The sequence below is a fragment of the Micropterus dolomieu genome, linkage group LG10 (genome assembly GCF_021292245.1).
Source record: "Micropterus dolomieu isolate WLL.071019.BEF.003 ecotype Adirondacks linkage group LG10, ASM2129224v1, whole genome shotgun sequence".
NCBI lineage: Eukaryota > Metazoa > Chordata > Actinopteri > Centrarchiformes > Centrarchidae > Micropterus > Micropterus dolomieu.
In genome coordinates this window covers 6,799,530-6,823,637 of record NC_060159.1, presented here as the reverse complement: position 1 = coordinate 6,823,637, position 24,108 = coordinate 6,799,530, and the positions used below count along the sequence as shown (strand labels likewise).

At 40.4% G+C, this 24,108-nt stretch overlaps 1 long non-coding RNA gene across 1 annotated transcript in view; it reads right to left on the bottom strand.

The window, feature by feature from the left end:
- Positions 1 to 1,824: 1,824 nt before the first annotated feature.
- The window catches only part of LOC123977909, a 46,947-nt gene continuing 24,663 nt past the window's right edge, over positions 1,825 to 24,108 (bottom strand). The window contains exons 3-4 of the long non-coding RNA XR_006826794.1: positions 4,309 to 4,427; positions 1,825 to 2,721 (exon numbers count right to left, since the gene is read on the bottom strand). This is a non-coding gene — a long non-coding RNA (uncharacterized LOC123977909). The remainder of the gene's footprint in view (positions 2,722 to 4,308; positions 4,428 to 24,108) is intronic.

Genomic DNA, 24,108 nt, shown 5'->3' with positions numbered 1-24,108 from the left:
TATATTATAACAAACATGGGATATATATTAGCTAATTAAACAAATATGTGACCAAGATGTAAAGACTGTTGAGTGTTTGGGACTGGCTCAGAATGACTGACCTGCTGTAGTGCTGCAGCTGCTGCCAAGGCTGACTGCTATGAGAAAATAAGAGGGAGACGCTCACAGATTAACATTTCATATCTTTTTCTGAAATCTAATAGGGCCATTTCTTCTACACTCTTTACTTTGATGTCAGGAATATTATTTATTTTACATTGACACGACATTATTACATGTATTTCCAGTTATTTAGTTTATATAGTAGGTTTGCTGTTGTAAACACAGTTAAAATGTAGGCTAAATCTATTCTAATACTGTTAAATGATCATTTAAAAAAGGGCTGATAAGTAAGCTATAAGTTGGAGGGGAAAGAATCAGTATAAACCCGTTTTACCAATGTTGTTATAATTATTTTAAGGCACACTACATTTTTTATAAAGCTACTGTAATAATCCTAGTTCAAGTTAAAGGTTTTTAGTCAAATTACATAAAAATACCAGACCTTGCGACACCCGTGAAACTTTCCCCCCTCAAACAGCAAGAACGAAGTGAATAGAGCACCTGTTGTTTATCTTTGTCTAGAAGCAACGTTATTTGCGTCTCTCTAGTAAAATACATCCAACAACCCAAAACAAGCACTTTGCGGCAAACTCGTCTTACCGGCGGAATCGCAGGTGTCCTGTAGGCAGTGCTGCTGAATCACTAACCGTGTCTGAACGGGAGGGCTCATCACGGAAGAGGTCATCAGGTGAAAGGTCAAAATGAGGGTCATTTTATTTACTGCAAAATTATTATTCATTCATTTTACTAATAGTTTGATTGGGCCTTCACAAAATTAATTAAATTTGTCATTGACAAAAGGGCACTTTGGGCATCAAAGGGCAAAAGGGCAGGTGCTCAAGCATCCATCGCACCCCCCTTCTGCACGTGCATGACCATGTCCACGTCTTGTGATGTAATACCACATAACATCTCTCCCTGTGTTTCTCTGCAAAAAGTGGGTTGCCAAATATACTGTGGTGGCTGTTCATATACCTGCGTGGCACCCCCAGGTAAAGTCTATACTGTATGTGGGAGACACTGTAGTGTTAGACAAAGTGTTTACTTATTGTGTTCTTGTGCATTTTTCAGTAAATAAACCAAAATCTACCAACTGATGCCATATGGGCACCAACAACAGGATCAGCCATTAGGTCCGCAGGCTAGATGGTTGACCATAGCTTCATGCTAATGTATAGTCAGAATCAAAATCAGAATCAGAAACAACTTTATTGCCAAGTAGTTTTTACATGTACAAGGAAATTGCTATGTGACTAGGTGCTGGACATAAACCTATATAAATATGAATATAAATATACAAATAAGGAACAAAGATGTAAAAGTTATAAAAGAATAAAGAGACTATGTGCAATGTGGCAGTTATTTATATGTATTGCGCAAACATTTACATCAGGAGACAGGTTAGCATGAGAGTCAGTGTCAGCTGGGGTCTCGGGCCTTGATGATGAGGCCAGCTGTAGATGGGAAGAAACTGTTCATGTGGTGTGAGGTTTTTGTCCTGACGGACCGCAACCTCCTGCAGGAGGGGTGTGTCTGAAACAGTCTGTGTCCGGGGTGGGAGAGGTCGGCCACAATGTATAGACTGACCTGCGAATGGCCTGGGAAACATTTCTTGACTTTGCATTTCTAGAGAGATGTTGAATGTACAGGAGCTACTAGTCAGAGTGATGTTGCCTTGGGAAGCCATGCTATCCTCTTGTCATTCAGTTGTCACTGAATACACATACTATGGTGAGTCTTTGAGAATAAATAAATAAATATTCCACAGTGTGTGATGTTCATGCATCTCAATTACTGATCAAAAGAAAAATCCCCATGGGGAAATAAAAATATACAATGTAAACAAACACACTTACAGATACATAACAGATGTAGTGGAATAGTTTTTTTTATTTTGCATTTCATTCTACACTTGCAATTCCTTTATTCATAATATGCCATTTCTGTTATAGAGCTTGGCTTCGTTACTGACAGTTGCTGACAACAAAGAGAGTAACGTGTTTACCTGGGAGGAACACCTGGGTAGATGTGTTGATTAAACATTATGGTAATACATATTGAGAGCTTTTCTATATTCCCCTCAGTATGTAAATAAGGGTGAACAAAACATTCGAAACACCTCTTAATATGATGCAGTTTTATTTTTACACAATGTTTTGTTTTCTTCTACCTCTTTCACTCAGCAGCATAAAAAAGTGTGAACTGATGAGCCTCAAGAATTTTCTTTGGTCATGGCCTACACTCAATTGAATTGGATTCAACAGAGGTGGTCTTGCCCAGAGCCAAGAAGCAAAACCGTCTTATAACATTTCACGAAATAAGCACAAACACTGAACCATGAACTTTGCATTCCTCCCTCACAACACGATGTTCTGCCAGTAGTGCCAGTTGGATATGGACATTGGGCATGTGCACGCAAGATAACTCTTACTGACTGAATTAAAACTTCTCCAATCTCACCTCCTCACATAAACTGGCCTCAGACTGCCTCTTGGACAGCTGACCAGTGGATATTTGCTCTGCGACACCTGTGAAGTGGAGCACAGAGCTCAGAAAGGCCAGCCAGCTGTTCCCAAATGTCACCTGTGTCTTGATGGAGGATTTAGCTTCTGTATCTGGCTGAAACACAGAATCAGACATATTACAATTTTAAATCCCAGGCCCTTCATGTTCTCCAGATCTAATTAGCACAAAATCATAAAACCACACATGCATAGACCGCAAGCATCCCCCCACCACCACCACCATCACTGACTAATTTATTAATGATAAATGTACTTGATCTACTCTCTGACAGGATGATTAATGTGAGTAAGAATATGAGTATGCTATATGCACAGAAGATTTTAAAGGGTGTGATTTTCCCCCCCTGCCAATATAACTACATGACAAATCCCCCTCCTGTCACTTCATCCCTTGTATCTACAAACATAGTGGTTTATATTAGTTTTTCATAGAAATCTGTTTTGCCATCCAGCTATTTCTTGCATTTACAAGAACCTCTAATTTTATTATTTGAATAAACAAGATATTGGTACATTTATTCTTGGGATTTTACAACAGTGACATAACACCCTTAAGGGCCCCTGTGGAAATGTTCTTTGAAGTACTTTTTTGATCCCTCACAACAGTTTTGTGTATTACTTTGCAATACTTTTGCATTCTCCTGCAATGTTTTTTTAGACACTTTTATATTATTCCTGGCAAAAAGTACACCTTGGTCAGCTAGATGCAGGGCTGTCCAGGCTGTTTGTGGCGCTGATGCTTGTCACACCCAGCAGGTCCTCTTACTGGAGTCTGATGTGCAGGCTATTTGGCTGGAAGCCAGATATTGTCTGTCCTTGAACATTTTGTAATGTCAATTATTGTTACCTTTAAAGAAGCTGCAGTCTAAATTCATTTTCTGCTAAAGGGCAAAGTCAGCATCAGCCGGTGTAACAGAGTGTTTAGTACAGTGCACAAGATGCCTTGTTGGTTTATCAGACCTCTACACTTAAAAAGGGTAAGTTAAAAAATGAAGGGGCACAGTTCATTGTTTAAAGGAATAACAGAATGCAATAAAATGGACACAATTTTCAGTTGTATATTTAAGCTTAATAATTTGCACTGTGATTATTATGAATGGATTGTTGCAATGGACGTTGTTAACATGATACTAGTTAAAAGGGAGATGGTACCATGGTACATCCCGAGCAGAAGTCTTGTTCTTCATATTTTTGTGGGAATTTAAGGGCAGCCTGGAGCGGGGTATGTATACTGCACTTTCGGGAGAGCAGTATCTCAAAAAGCTTTGCTACAGCTTTTCAGCATGTTGGTCACGTCAAAATGAGAACATATACTGATTCGAATTTATCATGAGGCTTTTGGGAGGCAATGCACAGCTAGTGTAAAAGAACGCAAGTGATTTGGAGCTTTTCAGTGGGCCTGTACTTACAATAGTGCATATAAAAGCCAATAAACCCCAACATTATTAAAACATACAGAATCCTGGAAATGCTTACTAATAACTGGAAACACTTCTAGGCTTTACATCATCAGCGCTAGAAAAATGAATTAGTATTTACAGCTGAACAACACAGCTTTGCACATCTTGGATGATTTTGTTTAACCAAGAAATGACCTCAATAAAACAGCAGGGGGAAGATTTGCTTGTCAGTCATTTCTATAGCTGACATAAATGAAGATGTTGGCATATGAGGTGATTACCTGTTAATAATGCTCAGTGGGCATTGTTAGACAGTGGGTTTGCCATTGCTTGAAACCAATTAGCCATCATTCAGGAATGGTTGTTTTCTTCCAACAGTGGAGGAAACAGGAAAACAAAGCTACACAACCAAAAAAATAGACGGATAAATGAGTAACACTGACAGACAGCAATAACAAAAGCAGCAACAACACACAATTATACAGTATGTTCTGAAAGTCTGAAATATACAAGGGTTTTATAGGCCGCAGTGTGTGTGCATAAAAGGAGGGGTTTCATGACAGAATGTATTATCTGACAATGTTTTCTCGCTGAAGGTGAATAAGAGTAGGTATTTGATACACTCAGAGGGAATACATCCTGGGGGAAGAAACATATGACAGTGTTTCGTTTTGAAATGAAAAAATAACGATGAATGAAAAAAACCCAGAGAGCATGGAGCATATATCGTATTTTCTACCAAATGACCTTTTCTTTGATGGTCGCTTTGGCTGCGAGACTCTGGTATAAGGCGTAAGCACTTTGAGATAGGGAGGGAAGAGAAGGGCTTCACATATCTTACATATCTTGCTTCTCATGAAAATTAATTAAAAGAATATGTTATTCAGCGCTGATACATCCTTTTGAATATCACAGAAGATGCCCGTGTTTGGACCTTTTCCCTGATTATTCAGTCCATACAGTTCTAGAAAAATACAAATCCTCGCATGGATTTCAAGTCAAAAAAGCTATTAGGTATTCACAGAATCCGCCGCTGTGCTGTCAGATGTAGCTTTGTTATGTGTTCACATTTCATTTTAGATTGTGTGAGGAACCAGGGTCTACATTCATTTTTGCACAGGATGAACAATACAATGTGGAGAGGCTCCTAAATATGTTCCCCCTTATAACACACACTCTTTTTGTTATTTGTAGTAGCCCATTACAGGGTGTCAGATAGTGAAACAACAATGGAAACCACAAACAGAAAAGCTTTAGATACAGCCCACAAATTATTTAATTAATAATTAAAAATATTTTGTACATACAGGGTACCAATAAAATACTTACTGTGTACCTACTGGTAGGTACAGGGGAAGATGTACAGGGAATGAGGGGGTAGCAGTTTTGCATTAAGGTTGGACTTATATAAATTACACTACATTTAAAAAACATACAGGATAGTAAATCAACACACATTTGCACACACCTGAAAGTATTACACTGCAATAGCTTTAGAAATCTCATTTAGTGAGTCAAGGTTTTATGTGAGGTGAAACTTATGCTTTATTTGAGGTATTTATTGGTTTACACGAGAAAAGACTTTAAGGATGAACACAAACTGCTAACAGCTAACTGCTAACAGCTAACTGCTAACAGCGTGCAGCTGGTACATGCTAAATAATTACACTGTAGTTTGTGGGCTGCAATCTAAAGCGTCACTCAATTAACCAATAAAATGGCCTGTGTTGTGTAAAGTGGGCTTGGATTTAATTTCAAATCATTTTAATGAGTAATAAATTCGCCCCACGACATTAGAAACACTTTTTATTTAACATGAATCAGGCTGTAGGAGAAAATAGGAAAAAAGCACAACAAACAAGACCAGAACCAAAGGGATTATCACAATCCGACACTGCAGTCCTGCAAAATGTAAATATAATTGTGAACACTTCCTTCTAGTTTAATCCTGTGCCAATTTCATAAATGCCAGAAAACCCCTTTTCACTATATAACCTGTGTAATCCATTACTAAAGGTTCTTTCATACTTAAAGGATGATAAGGTATATCCCCCTTAATATCCCTTCTTAATAACGATACAAACATATGTTTGACATTGATGATTAGTCTTCAGCCAAAACGAGTATTTGTATCCAAAGATGGTCTTAAAAATTCATGTCATAATGACACCTTAACAAAAGCATTCTAATTACCGAAGAATGAAGGGGGTCTTGATTTTCTAACAAATCATTTCTTTGGCAACAGCTGTAATGAGCACCTTCTAGCCACTATTTTATTTTTAAACTTGGCTTTTTGTCACTCTCGCATAAAAACATTTTCTGTTGTGCAACAAAAACCCCAACAACCTGCGGTATTTGGTGAATAATGTGATATTCAAAGTAGCGAGATGCACTGCGTGTCCTAAGATCTTTGTGATTAAAATAGATCGACTTGTCAAGTTTGAATCTCCAAAATGGCAGCAAAGAAAAACAACCTCACTTTCAACACCAAGTTCCACAATGCAATGGCTAAAATAACTGCAGACAAGACAATGTTTCATCCATTTTTATGTCTGTCTTTTCACCTTCAGGCTGTCAGCAAAACCATTTTTCTGACCTCCAAATTATTATTCTTGAGTTTCAGACTGGCTGGGAAACTCTGAGGGGGGGTTTAAACTGAAAGAGAAATACTCACCCCTCCCTCAGCAAACAGCCTTGATGTGCCTTGAGCAAGACACGATCCCAGAATTACTCCACTTGAGCTAGTCAGAAAACTTTAGTTGTACTTGGCAGCTCCCAGTTGAGTAAATGTGTAGCAGGTTCAGTTCAGTTTTATTCATCCTTTAAAAACACACACACAAACACATGCACACACAAAACCACAAGCTCACACTCAGACATCTGCACGCACACACGACATCGTCCTCTCCACACTATTCCCGTGCATGGGACTAAGTTAAATGGAATCTGTAATGGACTTCAAGGGTCATCGGTGGCTGGCTGGCTGCGATAGCATCTGTGCTGCAGCCATGACACCACTGGGATGACTGGGGCAGCAGTGGAATCAGACTAGGCTAATCTGCCCGCAGGACTGACACTATCAGCAGGCTCATCTCAGCTGAGAATGAGATCCCTCTCACGACCTTCACCAGATCTTTATCACTCTTGGGCAAAAAACTGAGTGTGTGCTGGAGTGTGCAAGTCGGTGAATGTAAAGTTATGTATGTGTGTGAACTGTGGAGAAGGCTCTGGAGTGTGTATGATGTGGTTGGCCAACACAATACAGTTTGAATGCTCTATTTGTCCTCTGCACTCTAATCGCCTCATTTGTATCACCACAAGAAAGGTTCAGGGCTAGCAGCCCCAGAGGCATCAACACATACAAAATTCATAATGTTCTTTTTTCCATGCTCCATGCAAGGGTAGAAATGTAGATGGTGTGGGCTTCGTGTGCTGCGGTTTGAAAGAATTTAAGATTTGTGTAAATAAGCACATTCACTTCTTGCTGGGAGTTATGTGAGAAGATCAACACCACTCTCATGTCCATACGCTAAATATAAAGAATGCCAAGGGACAGTTAGCTTAGCTTAGCTTAAAGACGAGAAGCAGGAGGAACTGTGACATTTGTATCTGACAATTATGTCTTTCAGGTCACCTATTTTAGGCTGACTGGAGATATGATCACAGGAGATCATCTGGAGAATAACGGCAAACCAAATGGCAAAGCAAATTAACATATAGCAAGTATGGATTTGAGGCACTTACCATTAAACTCGTTGTCTTCAGTGAGTTTTCCCACCAGTATTATAAGGTTAATACAGTTTTTGCTGATAGATAGATGAGGAGATTGATACCACTCTCATATCTGAACACTAAATTTGAAGCTAAAGCAAGGATCTGTTATTAGCTGTTATCATAAAGACTGCTAACAGGGGGAAACAGCCAGAATGGCTCTGTCCAAAGGTACAAACGTCTGCATGCCAGCACCTCTAAAACTCACAAACTGACATGTTCGATGTCCTGTGTTTAATTTGTACAAAAAACAAAATGTAAAAATGACAAGTTGTGGTGTCATGGGCGGTTGTCTTTACGCCAGTGCAAGCTAATCTGCTGCCACCTCTATCGTCATATTTAGCATCCACACATTAGACTGGTATGGATATTTTCATCTAACTCTTGACAAGAAAGCGGATTTCCCAAAATGTCTCAGTATTCCTTTAAGAATCTTCATGACAAAGCCTGTCTCACAGGTCTTCAAAGAGCGGAGGCTATTCGCAATAACTGATACATTTTGCTTGAAGTTCACGTAATGTGGCCCCCTACCACCGTTACTCAGACTGCCAGCATTTAGAGAGAGCACAAGAGAAAGAGAGCGAGAGCGCATTGCTCACAGCTTCAGATTCAGCTTCAAATTGTAATCAGTACATTTAAATATAAATGTTGTCAGTCAGTGTCTAGTTAATGTATTAACACAAACGATTAACAGTCCCTGCACAGTAGTGAGAGAATATCACCTGACCGCGACACAGACACCTGACGCTCTGTGTCCTGCTGTCTCTGTCACTGTTTTACTGTCTCCAGGATGCTTCATTCCCTCTAAAGCGGCTGTAAGCTGCAGTTTATCAGAGGTGTTGAAGTGAACATTTGTGTGGAATTGTGGTGATATTGCTGTCTGATCACAAGTGTTTTCAGTTTCAGTTTTCTTCCTCTGAAGAAGATCAGTGCGCTCGTCTACAGGCTGTAGGCTACAGTCCCCGACGGGCTCTGTGTCTGTGCCGGTGTTACGTAAATTATTAAGGCTATTTCTATAGGTCTAACTGATTTTAAAAAATGGGCCAACGATCGGCCCATAAAGCATACTGACATTGGGCTGACCCAATCCCATCTCTTACTAGCCCCACTCCCTCCCCCTCTGCTCGAGCTGTTTCTTGTGTTGTGGTCCAAAAGAAATGCATGAAAATAACCGATATGTTTGGTAGTGGAGCTGCAGTAGCTTCAACATCAGCTGCAAAGCCTACCCTGCATAGAGCAGGCACTTGAATGAGTAAAGGAGAGCCGTGACCACTGAGAAATGTTAATTAACAAATAAAATGCTATGAGAAAAGTTTATTTGCACAATAACAAAACCTGCAATGCAATATAAATATATTGAATATAAATATATTTTAAAAAAGTAACTTAAGGTAAAAAAAAGAATAAGCTACTGCATTACATTCTAGTATATTTTTATATTCTGAATTGTCACCTGCCACCAAACTTTTGCCCTTCCCTTTATAAAAATAAAGACATTTCCACCACAAATTGGGCAGAAAATGTCTCCAGAATGCAGGAACTTAAGTGTAACATTTCATCAGTATTTCTTTTTAAACTAAATTCAAAATAATTAAGCTAATTTATCATTAAGGTGAAAAGGTGCCACATGCACAAAGACTTTAGGCTACTTCAGGCATGCCTGCATGTATGTAGACTCAGCTGGGATTAGATTAAATGAGAAAAGTTGATCTACAGGAGAAACATATCTGACATCAATACAGACAATCCTGACAGCCTTACTGCATTATATTACAGTAAATTATTTTATTTTGAATTGTCACCTCAGACATTTCCTCAATAAATTGGTGCAAAACAATTCACCAGAATGCAGGAAATTAAATGTTTAAAGCCCAAATTTTTCAGGGGGAGGACCCCCAGTCCCCCCCTAGTAAATATTATCAGTGTTAATTATTATCAGTAAATGAGACAGATGTGAGAGTTACTGCGTGAAGGTCATTTACTTTTGCTTTACAGACGTACTTTGGGTAGGTGGCAATGGGGGGTGGGGGGTGAAAACAGGTGAAAACATGAAAGATTTCTGGGCTGGGCTAAGCCCCCAATGTTTCAAGAGCCTGGAAACGCCCCTGCTATAGCTGTCCCTGAAACATCCGCTGCCAATCTAACATAATGGAATTTTATTCATGCCCCTCACACTGGGACATTGTTTCAGGAAAGACAAGTCCCAGTTGGAATGTCTCTTTTTTAATGCTTTGAGCACCAAAAACAAAATTACATTCTCCTCCATTATGTTGAGATGAAGATCTCAAATTTTTTACAGGAAAAAACTTAACTACCTAGTTGCTATTAGGGTGGACCAGAATGTCTTTGTAATGTGGGTGAACTGACCCTTTAAAATTATTTGGAAGAGTCCAAATGAACTTCAGAAGATTAAGACAGTTACTGTTAAAATGTATGTTTTTCATTTGATATTTGGTAACATATTACATGGGAGTAATTGTAAGTATATAGTATACTACTGTAACAAGTATTTTTATTATTTTCATCAAAACATCATAGATTCCTATAAAGCAAGAGATGTTCTTTACCTTAAAGGGATCCGTAGCCTCTGGAGGTGCAGAACCATCACTTTCATAAAACTGTCATGATTTATTAAAATGCAAGTCATATGCTATATATGAATGTCAAAAGTGCCTACACTCACAATGCAATTATAAGACAGGGTTGCTATTTCTTTACCAAGGGAAAGCTTTTTGATTTGAAGACACAATAACACCAAAACACAGAGATCAACCGAATTGATTTGGTTTTTATTAAATAATAATAAGCTACATTGCTTCGGAGCAGTGTGAGACCCAAATGAGAAAGCAACAATTGACAGAAAACTAATTCAATCAGTTACACACATGCCAAGTGAATATTATTGCACTTACAATAACATTATCTGTTGGCCAGCACTCAATACAACACCTCCTGCTTTTTCATATTGTCTGTGAATACAGTAAAATGGATTTCTGTTACTCACATCAATCATAAGCAATAGGTGCAACAAAATTGTCCTATGTCCCACAGATGAGCCATGCAGGGCCAGTAGTGATATTGTAATGATTGTATTTAGCTCTGAGAGGAACAACACTATGGAAATTTGAAAGAGGCTTATCCACCAGTGATCACAGGTGGCTGCAATTTATTTGCATTAGATTGTATGATTTTTAATGGAGGCTCTAACTAAAATAATCAATATATGTTGCGTTAAGATAGATAGATAGATATATAGATAGAAAGATAGAGAGATAGATGGATAGAGAAAGTGAAGGATAGAGAGCAGCTGCAGCTGGGGAAGGAGAAAATTGGAAAGTGTTCATCAGCAGCTCAGCTGTTTAATTGTAGCAGCAAATGGAAAATCCGATTTGTGTTTTTGCTATTGTGTCGCAAACCACAGTCATCTCTGTTTTATGCACCTGCAATGGTTGATTAAATTGTGCTTGGGACCTGAAACAAGCCCAAACAACATAAAAACAAACCAGCTCTTGTAGGGTAGACACGATTTGTGGCCCTGACACAAAATTAAATTGTGTTTGCTATATTGTTACAGTTTAATTTTACAAACAATTTGCTATAATTCCAGTTTGCCTGAGCCAGACCATGTAATGTTTTCTTTTTTAAAAAGGCATTCATAATCTTAACTCTTCCATAGCATTCAAACACAAAAAGCAGGAGACGAACAGAGGGATGGAATGAAAACTCTGGCATGATTCATTTGCAGCAGGATTTTGGGGGGGGGGGAATGGGATTTTGTTTGAAAATCTTGCTCGGTAGAATTCATTTTCAGAGGCAGAGAAAAGAGACAATGGGCTTCTCTTGTGGCTATGGGATGATCTGTCCTGCACGTTGAACACAAAGAGATGATAAGACCACATGACTCAGCTGTGTCGCCTTTTATCACAGTGAGCTACGATGGAATCCATTATCAACTTTCTACGTCACCATCTATGAGAGATTGAGATTGAGGTAAGAAGAGGCTGAGAATACAGTCGGAAGCATTTTGATGGAACGTCTCCTGTACTGTCCTCTACCTGCATGCCTCAGATTTTTAGCTTCGAGAAAATGTGAAGCATATGGTTATCTGTCTCCTAATCCAAGGACAGTTTCCACACCACTTCAGTTAAGCTACTTGATGTACACTCATTAAAGCTGCAGTGTTGCTTATTGCATGGCACTGTAAAGGATTCTTTCCAGCACATAAGCAATATAACAGAAGCTGTAACTACAGTTCTGTTCCAATCTGCTTATCAGATGACTCTCAAAGTGCCCATATCTGGCACAGCTTCTTTTATCTGCAAAATCAGGCAGAGACTCACGCAGAATATCAGGAAAAGGCTTAGCCAGTTAGTCATGCCCACTGGTAGCCAATTCTACATCAGTATAGAAGGAGTGGGAGCAACATATAAAATGCAAGAATATGGGATCAGACAAGAGGGAATGGGGTAGGATGTGCCGTGCTAGTAGCATAGCTCCAGGGATGGCATTGTAGGTTCTTTGGTCAGTGTACCATTTTGGTCCAAAATGAAATCAACTTTTTAATTTCTAATTATTAGATGGACTGACATGAAATTCTGTACAGACATTCACAGTCCCCAGATGATGAATCCACCCTGACATTTCCTATAGTGTCACCATGAGGTTGGCATTTTTGGATTACTTAAATGTTTTAGCAACCACTGGATTGAATGGTGATCTGGTAACTGTAATCTATACCACCATCATCACAATTAAAATTTGTCCAATACTTTGGTTTATATCCAAATACCTGCAAAACTAATGACAGTTCCATCAGCATCAGCTGCACTTTCTTCTAATTAGCAAATGTTAGCATGCTAACATGTTAAACTAAGATGGCGAACACAGTAAACATTATAGCCTATAATCTGCTAACCATCAGAATGTTGTCATTGTGAGCATGTTAGCATTTAACTCAAAGCATCACTTTTACCTTGTAGTGAGAAACCCAGAGGGTACTCTGCAACTCCCCTGTTGGGTGTTTGGAAAGCCACAAATCCACCACAAACCATAGCAATCACCTGTACTTCTACTATTCTGTTCTATTTATGACAATATAAAAGTTCATTTTTAAACTGCATTATGTCCTGTTATCTTGTTGAGGTCTCATAACTACACATAACAAATGTTACGGATAATCTTTGTTTATGTGAAGTATATCTGTAAAGAAGAAACACAAAACAGTATTGCCCGGTATATCGGAATATTAAATTTTTAAATCCTCAAACATCAAAATTGGTATCTGTCTTAAAATCCCGTATCGGTTGGACTCTAGAACAATATGATGAATGGATGGACGCCACAGCAGTGGTCTAGCAAAGTATGCAGTAAGTACAGATGTCCATAAGATACGCTGTAGATGAGGCGTACTATTTATTCTGAACAGCCTGAAGCCAGTTTCGTCACACCCCATCCAGTTCTTGCAGCTATTCTACTGAAACGTGTTCCTTCCACAGATCATCATAACTGGCTGCATTGAGGGGAAATAGGATGAATTGAATCGTGTTCTAATGTGCGTTTCTGGATCCATGACATTAAGGCTCCTACAATCAATATTTTTGTGTTAAAATGGAACAATTGACTATGTGTAATGTCAGTCTTTCAGCGCAATGTTTTGGTTTTACAGCCTGTAACTTTACTGTTTTGGCTGAGTTTCACCGTCTCTTCAGCACTGTTTCCAGACACAGCAAGGTGCTGTTTTCAGCAAAAAAAAAGTTTATGAAGGAGCATTGGAGCATGGAGCATTTAGCAGCTAAAGAGCAAGGTATTTCTCTTAGGAGTTGGGGGAGAGCTGATTATCAGACTTGCATTTATCAGTTTGCCAGAAACACAACTGTTTCCCGACATGATAGACATTAGCAACTTTATATGGTGATAGTATATGAATGCAGTGTGAAGCGTCAAAAAGCTATTAATGCAGGTCAAATCAGTCTGTCTGTCTTTTCCCAGTAACTCTGACAGCCACCTTCTGATCCTCACTAAGCAGTTAAGCAGCTCCTTCAAGTTGTTGAAGGGAATGAGATTTTTGATACTATAAATTACAATCTGTCTTTCGCCAACAGTACAGCACTGAAAATGCCTTGTTAAAGTCATAAATTACATCCTAATGCAGGCTGACAGGGGGAACACTGTTTTAGTTCACTCGATCTTAGTTCTATCAGACGTACAGTAAGCTTAGCCTTTGATGCTATCCTCAACAGACTAAATAGATGCGTTGGGATCTCAAGGAAAGCGCTACAGTGGTTTGGCTCATATTTGTCAAACAGACGCTTCTCGGTCTCAATGGGCAAATTTTTGTCTTCATCCACTCTGCTACTCCCCCTGTTATGTGGGGTGCCTCAGGGGTCAATTCTCTGGCTTATTCGGTTCTCTTTGTATATGCTTCCTTTGGGCCAGATAATCAGTCACTTTGGTTGTACATCCGACATTCATCTTTTTTTTTAAGTAAAACCAGATGATTTCAGCAACCTAGAAACTCCCCATAACTGTTTAGCCGCAATAAAGAACTGGAAGTCACTAAACTTCCATCAGCTTAATTCTGACAAAGCTGAGCTTCTCATCTTTGGCCTTTAAAACGCTACTAAAGGCTTTTTCCAGTATTTTTGGCGCGTTATCTTCTACTTTAAACCAAACTCGAGAAATGTTGATTTTATATTTGCTTATATTTACTAAAACCATGTCAACAATCATGTTTTTGTTTTATTTCAACTCAATTAACAATGCAAAAATAAGAGCATTACTATCAGCTTCTGACTTAGAACGCATCATTCATGCTTTCATTTTCTCCCGTCTCAACTCCTGCAATGCGCTTTTCACTTGCCTTAGTCAAACTGCCCTGACACGTTGTACAGAATGCAGGCAGCTAGGCTTTTGACTAGGACTGGTCGTAGATCACACATCACTCCTATTTTAGCTGCGTTGGCTGCCAGTTAATTTCAGGATTGATTTTTTAAAATTCTTTTAATCACTTATAAGGCACTACATGGCTTACCTCCAGCCTACATTTCTGAGCTACTAAGCCTTTACCACAAAGCGGCCTCTTAGGTCATCCAACCAAAACCCGTTGGCTTTACCACTTGCCAAACATAAAATAAAAGGTGACTGTTCTTTTGCTGTCCTAGCACCCAGACTCTGGAACGATCTCCCTCCTCTCATTAGATCAGCTGAGTCTGCTGACTGTGTGAAACATTTAAAAACACATTTGTTTAGGTTAGCTTTACGATAACTCCAAATGGTGTGTGAAGGGCAGAGTCTGGCTGTTGAATGCTTTCTGTGTGTTGAAAGCAGTTGCGTTGTTTGTGGATGTATGTGTGTGTGACCTTTTAAATGTTTTTCTCTTGTATGAACCTTATGTGTTTATGTTTATGCTTGATATTGTTTAGAGCACTTTGTAACCTGTGTTTAAAAAAAGGTGCTATATAAATAAAGTTTTACTTACATACTTACTTGCTTACTTATTCACTGCACAGCACAGAACACTGGATGGCTTAGAGACCCAATTCTCACTGATAATACACATGACACTTTTAAGATGATGTTAGTCATAGTAATATAAAACAATCTGCCATTGTTATCCAGCAGATGTTATTTCACTGTACATAAAAAAAACTCAGAGGTGCATGTACATCCAGACAGAGACACATAAACATGCACTCAAACATACACACAGGCACAAACACAGCTATCACCCCTAAAGCAAGAGGTGTGTGCTGTTATCATTTTCAGGAGGATAAACAATGTTAGTGAGAATACTAATCTTGGTGTACCAGCTCAGAGCATCTCCTCCATCGCCGGGGTATAAATAGGATAATTAGCCACGGGAGGAAACACAAATGCCACTTATCTCACTAACCGCTGCACAGCGTTCCACATTTCTCACACAGTTCTAACTCCATCCATCCTCCCGTGCTTCGCCTTTTACGACACGCTCAATATCTGAGACTGAGGGGAAATGCAGGGATGTAGGGTCAGGAATGGGAGAAGATGATTCTGTTTTATCTGCATTTTCTGGAGGCTTGGATGCTCACGCCTGAAGGAAGAGGGGAGTGTATGAGTGAATGTAAGGTCTCATGGCCGGTGTTTCACCAGGCGGCTGCACGCATGACAAGAGACACACATATATGGGTGAAAGCAGGCACTCTTTCACACTCACTCGCACAAAAAGCAGCAGAAGGTGCCATTGAAAGTCCAGTGAGGCCTTTCTCAGAGGTCAACCAGCCAGCTGTTGTCCACTGATGTAGAAAGGTGCAGTGGGACATTCACTACAGGAGATCAGTAATACTCAGCCAGAGGGCATTGGAGTGAGCTGTGACTTTTTGTTCAAAAATAATAAAGAAAGAGACACAAAAAAAATTTAAATCAGAGATTGTAAGGATACTTGACCATGTGGGTTTAAGTTACATTCTTAAGATTTTCATGAAATCAAATATTATCTTTAATATTTGTTCAAGTTTTCAACAATAGCCATTTAATGTATTTTATTCTGTAAATATGTCTTTAGAAAGTAGTTTTATTGTTCGTCTGTGGTTCTTTCCCTGAGTTCATATATATTCTTATTAACAATGTGAGTTTGTTCGGCTCCGCTAAACGGATATACCAGTGGCTCTTTTGTATTTCTGACAAAGTAGCTGCTCAACAAGTTTTCCTACAACCAAAATTCTGGGACCTATAGTATCTATAAAATTGCACTTTGAGTCATCACCAATAACCCGTGTGTTAATTAATCAGAACTGAAATCCGACAAAGGATTATGACAGAGATTATATACTTAAATACTGTCTACTGTCTTAAAACTGTCATTACTAGAACCATAAAATATTTGCAAGAAAACCTTGTAATTCCTAATGTGGCTGTGCATAATTAATAACCACAGAGTGGATGAAACCCAAGCAAAACCATTCTACACTTAAAAAAGTCATAGCATCAAATCTAAAAGCACTGTTGTTGTTTTTTCATTTCTGAACTGCTGACTTCTTGGATACAAGCTTTTACAGTACACTAACAACTGAGTGTAGGAGTGACACATCATTTTAACAAAGTGATGGTTGCTCTGACATTCTGACTCCTCCTGGAATTAAGTAAAGTGCATGATGTCTTAGTACAGAACTTATGATTCATCTTGGGACTTGTGATTAGGACCATACCGGCCTGTTCTTCTCACTTCAGTGATGAGTGGGAGCTGACTTACTGCTCGCTAGCAGTCACTCAGGCTTATGACTCAGAGTGGGTTACAATTCAGCCTCTCACCTTCACTCAGAGCACTGTGATTGGCTCCAGAGTGGTAGCCACTTTGGTGGGATGAGCTGGGACAATAATTATAGTGTCGTTTTCATGGCAAGTGGGTACAACTATAACTCTATAAATCATAGATTCTTCTGTATTTTCCTTATTCAATAAATACATTAAGTGTTAATTGCACTTTTAAGCACCTGTTCACTGGGGCGGACTGGCCATCAGGAGAACCGGGCCAATTCCCGGTGGCCTGCGGGCTATTAATAATCTTGAAGAACAACAACACATGATCTAGTAAATTTTAGCCAGCACACACTCTTCAGTATTTTCAAATGCAGCTCCACTCTGACAGCTGGAAGGAAGCTTCAGCTCATCTTATCAAATGAAACATTCCCTTCTCTCATGATTTCAATGGTAAACCACCACAACAATAACAATTACCTACAAAAAACATTATATTCTAAGCAGACACGTTTCAAAAATACATCAATCATGAAGTAACATTTGTATTTCAAACAAATGGCAAACTTATTAGCAAATTTTGTTTTTTGTCCTTATGTGATTCTACTTCCTTCTTCACTGTGACCCGCATTAGTTCACTCATCCCGCAAGGAGCATTTCAGAATAAGAGCGTTTTGTCTGTGTGATTTTGCTGACATGTTTAGATTTTGTTGATTTGGTGATTAGTGTTTGCTTTATGTACTTCTACTATGATTAATTAGGCTATCTAGTTAAATCGTTTCTTTTTTGTCTGTTTTAACTGTGTTTATTGTTGATATATGATTGGGAGTTTGTACACGTTTTATTTTGAAAATTGACTTGCTGTTTTATGTCTGTCTTCCTGTCCAGTTCATTTGCATTTGCAACAAATAGGGTTAGTCCCATTGACCAGGGGTTTTCAAAGCGTGAGGCAGGCCTCCCTAGGGGGGCTCCAAACAGTTTCAGGGGAGGTTTAGTGAATGGAAATGAAACAATATTACATTCCTTTTGCATTAGTTATCAAAAGTAGATCACTTAGAATAGCCTACATGTGTGAGAGTTCAGTGATACAGCAGTTTTTTGGGAACAGTCCCTCCCATCAGAGTCAGAAATTAATAACAAGTAATAAGTTGCGAATTACATATTTTTGTCACTTAAATTCGGCCAAACACAACAACCTGTCTATTCTTGGAGAATGCAATATTGGAGAATATAATGTTATACTAGCTGTATAGCTGAATATGTTGCCTGAAATAAGTTCTAGTGGGCTTGGGCGGTATTTATCTTTTCAGACTTGCTGATTTTTGACAGCGATATATACGGTAAATGAAGGTATTTGTGTCTAATATACAATTTGCCTACTTAGTTTAAATACATACGGCCCATAGAATAGTCAATAGATATGCAAGAAGTGCATTATTTCATAGATTCTTGCTGGAGGAGCCAATGGCACTTGTTGCAGCAACAGATACTGACACATCTGTGGGTTGAACGGAAATGACGCAGTGCACACAACTTCGTCTGGCTCACCTTAAACATTGGGGTCTAAACCCAAAATGCACCCAAACTTGATTGAGACTTGAGACTTGTTTGCTAATCCTGTAACTTTAGCCTCACCACTCATGGTTGAGTAGCTCCTTTTAGTGTACTTGAGTGTGTGGCTAAGCAAGAGAGAGCGAGCGGCACGTGAATGCAGGAGAGGAAAAGGTAAGCAGTGAATTTTAGCAGTAAATGTGCAGTGTTGGTTACAGTTTGGCAGTGAGTAAAGGCAGCTGCTAAATCTCTTGTGTGTGTTGTTCACAAACTGCTGGAAAAGTGAAGGTGGTCATCGCATTGTTGATTGCAGTTTTTTACCAAGATTTGAAGTGACTAAGATGGCGCTGAGTATAGCGGCCTCGGTGTTAGGTGCTCTCTTTGTTTTGTTTTTGTGTTAATTCAGTTTTCTGACGTGATTCCAGGTGCTCTTTTACCAGAGAAGAGCTCATGAACATCAGGGGAACAACTCCAGCAGATTTAGTTCCCACTTTCCTCTAGTGGAATTATTGGACATTTTGGTGAAGGGCTCTCTCGCTGTTGTTTGGGCAGTGAAGCGCCACAGGAGAGGAAAATGAGATGCTGGCCGACCAGATACTGTGTGTGGAGCAGACCAACCCGGACTTCCTTGTTGTTGTTCTTGGTGACTTTAACAAAGAAAACCTCAGCCAAGAACTCCCCAAATACAGACAGTTTATAAAGTGTCCAACCAGAGAGGGGAACACTTTGTATCACTGCGACACCACAGTTAGCAGTGCCTATCACGCCGTCACACATGCTCCACTGGGACACTGTGATCACGTCATGATCTACCTGATTCCTGCTTACAGGCAAAAATTAAAGCTCGGACACCATCCCCCGTGACTCCTCCGCTTAGCTTCAACCCCTCCTCTCCTCTCTCCAGGGGGAAGTCAACAGGCTATTCAGGAGGCAGAAACCCCGCAAAGCAGGTGGCCCGGACTCTGTCTCCCCATCCACCCCAAAGCACTGTGCTGATCAGCTGTCTCCGATGTTCACAGACATTTTTAACACCTCACTGGAGTCATGCCATGTTCCAGCCTGCTTCAAAGCCTCCACCATCATCCCTGTCCCCAAAAAACCAAGGACCATAGGACTAAACGACTACAGACCCGTCACCCTGACCTCTGTGGTAATGAAGTCCTTTGAGCGCCTTGTGTTGTCCCACCAAAAATCCATTACAGACCCACTCCTGGACCCCCTGCAGTTCGGCTACAGAGACAACAGGTCTGTAGACGATGCAGTAAACATGGTCCTTTACTACATCCTCCAGCACCTGGACTCCCCAGGAACCTACGCCAGGATCCTGTTTGTGGATTTCAGCTCTGCTTTCAACACCATCATCCCGGTCCTGCTGCAGGACAAGCTCTCTCAGCTGAACATACCTGACTCCACCTGCAGGTGGATCACTGACTTCCTGACCAGTCCGTCAAGCTCCTGAAGTTTGCGGACGACACCACCCTCATTGGGCTCACTCTGGAGAGGATGTACTTCCTGCACCAGCTGAAGATGTTCAGCCTGCCAAAGACAATGATTTCTACACCGCCATCATTGAGTCCATCCTCACCTCCTCCATCACCATCTGGTACGCTGCTGCCATAGCCAAGGACAAGGGTGAATCGCCAGAGAAGGTGATTGGCTGCACTCTTCCATCACTTCAGGACCTGTACACCTCCAGGACTGTGAGGCGAGCAGGAAAGATTGTAGGTGACCCCTCCCACCCTGGACAACAACTGTTTCAGACTCTCCCCTCTGGCAAGAGGCTGCGGTCCATCAGGACCAAAACCTCTTGCCACAAAAACAGCTTCTTCACGTCTGTAGCCAGCCTCATCAACAAGGCCCGGGTCCCCCACTGGCACTCCCCCCTTTCAAGTAATACAAATGTCTCTGCACATGTAAATACTATTTCAATTCATATCATGCACAAACCTGGCACATTGCACATATGTTTTGTTAATTGTTAATCTCTGCTGTTGTATATTTTTATATTGTCAATTTATATATTTCGTTGCAATACGTCTGCACAACACAAACCCAGAATAATGCACATGTAAATATCTGCGACGTTGTTCTTTCTCTGCAAATAGTTGTATTTTTTTTCTCTATTCTTAATATTCTTATATAACTTGCATTGTCTATTCCATATTTATATATTTCTACATTTATTTATGTTAACTGTATGTTTGTCTACGTGTAGCACCTTATCACCAAAGCAAATTCCTCCTATGTGTAAAACACTACTTGGCAATAAAACTCCTTCTGATTCTGATTACAGCGTCGCCCACCTACGTTGAGGGTGTACACTACAATACATCAGCTCAATACACCATATCTGTATCAATTTAATAGAAAGAGAAGCATCTGGATTCTTAACAATAGCTCTGTTAGGCTGTATTCAGAGACAGCAATGCTTGGGGCGAGGGTTAGCTCACCTAGTAGAGCATGTGCACAGTAAACAAGCTTAAGGCTTTTGCTGCACGTCATCCTACTCTCCCACATTTCCTGTCTCTTTCTTCAGCTGTTCTGTTGAATAAAAAGGCAATAAAAACACTGACATGTTGATGTTTAGCAAGTAATGTTTCTGTTTAGCACATCTTGGTTTAGCATTTTAGCATGCTAACATCTGCTAATTAGCACTAAACACAAAGCAGCAGGTAGTAGCAGGTTTTTAGCCATAAACCAAAGTATTGGACAAATGACAATTTAGACCTCATGGTGGCGCTAGATGAAAAGTCAGGGGATCACCAAAATAAGTAGGATTCATCCTCTGGGCAACATAAACATAACATGGCTAAAAAAACTAAAAGAAGAATTATTTTGGTAGTGAATTAGTATAGACCAAACCGGCCGGCATTTCAATCATCTAGCGTAACGGCCGCGCCTCCTTTTGGGGGAAAGAATCAGGCTATAACCTAGCTAAAAAGAGAAAAAAAGAGAAAAAGGGAAATGCCTAAAAGCTGTTGTCTTGGAAGATTCTGATGACCTCACTGTGGATTGTGGTCTGTGTTTGAGGGCGAGAGAACTGTTCTTCTCATTTAGTTCTTGATCATTTTCTTTTTTGAAAATGATCTTTCTACAAAAGCTGTTGACACTGGCAGTGTGGCATATCATTTTGGGAAAAATGGAAAGATGAGCTGGGCCATGTTTTCCTTCACTATGGCAAGGACTTATTTCAGATTTTTTGAAGGAAAGCTGGAGTGAAAGACCTTTACATCTTCCTCATGGAAATCACAGAGAATGTGGATAGCTTCCTCTGCCTCTGAGTTTGGGGTGCATCCCCTGTTGCCACATACTAAATCTTAAAGGATACTTCCTGGCGGGGAGTATCCAACATACCTAGACTTCTGAGATTGACAATGTGTCCAAATAAAGTTATTACTCACCCATCTATACATACATAAAGATATTATTGGATATTGGTTCAAAACAAGACACTATGCTTACCTAAGTTAGCCTAAGTCACTGTGTGTCATTCAAGTCACATGCAGAACTTTCTGACGGGGTCAGTCTGTCTGTCTGAAATAAAATAAAAATAATATTGACCTTAGGTGTCCTAGGAGATGGACCACAGAGTGCAGTCTTATCAAGGCTACTGCATCAGTCTAGTCAGCTTGAGGAAAGGCAGAGTTTAACTTATTGCTTTGGAGAGTCACAGGTTGTGACCTTTGGCTACTTTAACTCTGCAAATTACCCTAATATGACCTCTGTAAACCCTGTGTGATATTACCCATAAAGATGGAAAATTTCTTCAAACTTGCCCCGCTTGAATCTCCTGTTTAGCTCCTCAGTCACTGTATCTAATGTGTAGTACACATTAGTCCTGAAGTATGCCTCTACAGACTCTGATCACTCACTTGAGACACTCTAGGGCTGTGTTGGAAATGCACTGGCACAATACGTTTTGTCCAAATATTTACTCAAACTTCTCCTCAGTCCTCATTTTCGCCATGTGTGAAGCGCGCCATCAGTTACCTTGTAGGCAGTGGTCCCAGCTTTCTTCATGCTGAAGATCTGATGCTAGAGCAGTGACTTGGAACACTGGAGTGCTGATTTCCAGGCAGAGAAAAAATACAAATTTGATGGCATTTCTATACATCTTAGCATCCCCATGTGCCAGGTTAGGTAGACTGCTTTCACTGATGTCATCATGACAGCTTTCAGAATACTCTGAAAGCCATGAAGTGCTCTCTCTTCAAGCCCATCGGGTAACCGACTACTTCAGCTCCATAACATGCTGTCCAGGATACAGAGACTGCTGCCATTTCACCAAGGCAGCATGGCACTCTCAGTGCAAGTATACAGCTTCTCCGCAAGGTTGAAGAATGTCACAAAATGCTTGTTAGACTTTGAGGCTTCCACCAGGACCAGTTTCGGACAGTGGACGTGTTCTGGCTTGGAGACCTTTATACATGCCACTCATGTTGACCGCTCCTTTGTAGCATTGGCCACACATATTCTTTAGATCTAGGCCATTCTGCTGCAGAAGGGAGAGCTCAGCATTTTCCAGCTCCTGGGCTGTAGTTGTCTCAACATACTGTAGTATGGAGCACATTTCAGCCTCTTTTATTCTATTCTTCCTCCTGATGTGAGTACCCAGTGCTGCAATTATTAGACAGCATTGACACCTGAGGCCTTGTTTTGGTGACTTTCTGTTACGGTCTGCCATAGTACAGACACAGAGGTTTTGGGCCCAAACGCAGACACGTAAACAGAACAGGTATAATTTGTGGTGTTTATGGAGACAAAAGGGAAGACTTACAGGTGAGGTGAGGTGATGGAAGTCGAACAACAGAGCACAGTAAGGGAGGTCCCGGGAAGGGATCCAGGAATTCGTCACCTGGTACCAGAAACACCAGAGTGACGCAAATAAAACCTGGGGACAGGGGGCAGCCACAGACCTCAGGTGGACAACCTGAGAGTTGGTGGAAGCAGGAGACTTCAGGCAGACAGCATGAAGGCTGGGAGAAGCAGGGGACCTCCGACAGACAGCCTGGATGCAGGACAGAAAAGCAGTGTAGGTCTGGAGGGCAACCAAGAAATTGAGAGAAATCGACAGCAAAGACGAAGTCCCTCAGGAGGAGGACAATGAAGGAAGGAAGCTGGGCAGGATTGGACCTCAGGACTGGAAACAGGTGACAAGCAGAGACAGGAAGTTGCTGTAGCTCAGCAATTTCAGAGGATGGCTGACACCCAACAGGGACAGAAAGCTGCTGCAGTTCTGTTGCTGGGGATTGCTACATTTCAAAAGAGACTGGATGTGGCAGCAGTTCAACAGAGTGAAGGGGTTGCTGTATCTCAGCATTGGCAGGAAGCAGCTGCAGTTCTGTGATTAGGCATGCTTGCAGTTCCGACTCAGGTAATTGTTGCAGCACAAGAACTAAAGTCTTATGTAACTCAGGAGCAGGGAATGGATCAAGCTGTAACTCAGTAGGATCAGGTGTTTGCTGCTGCTCAGCAGGGACAGGACATTGCTGCTGCTCAGCAGCAGGGACAGGAAGTTGCTGCAGTTC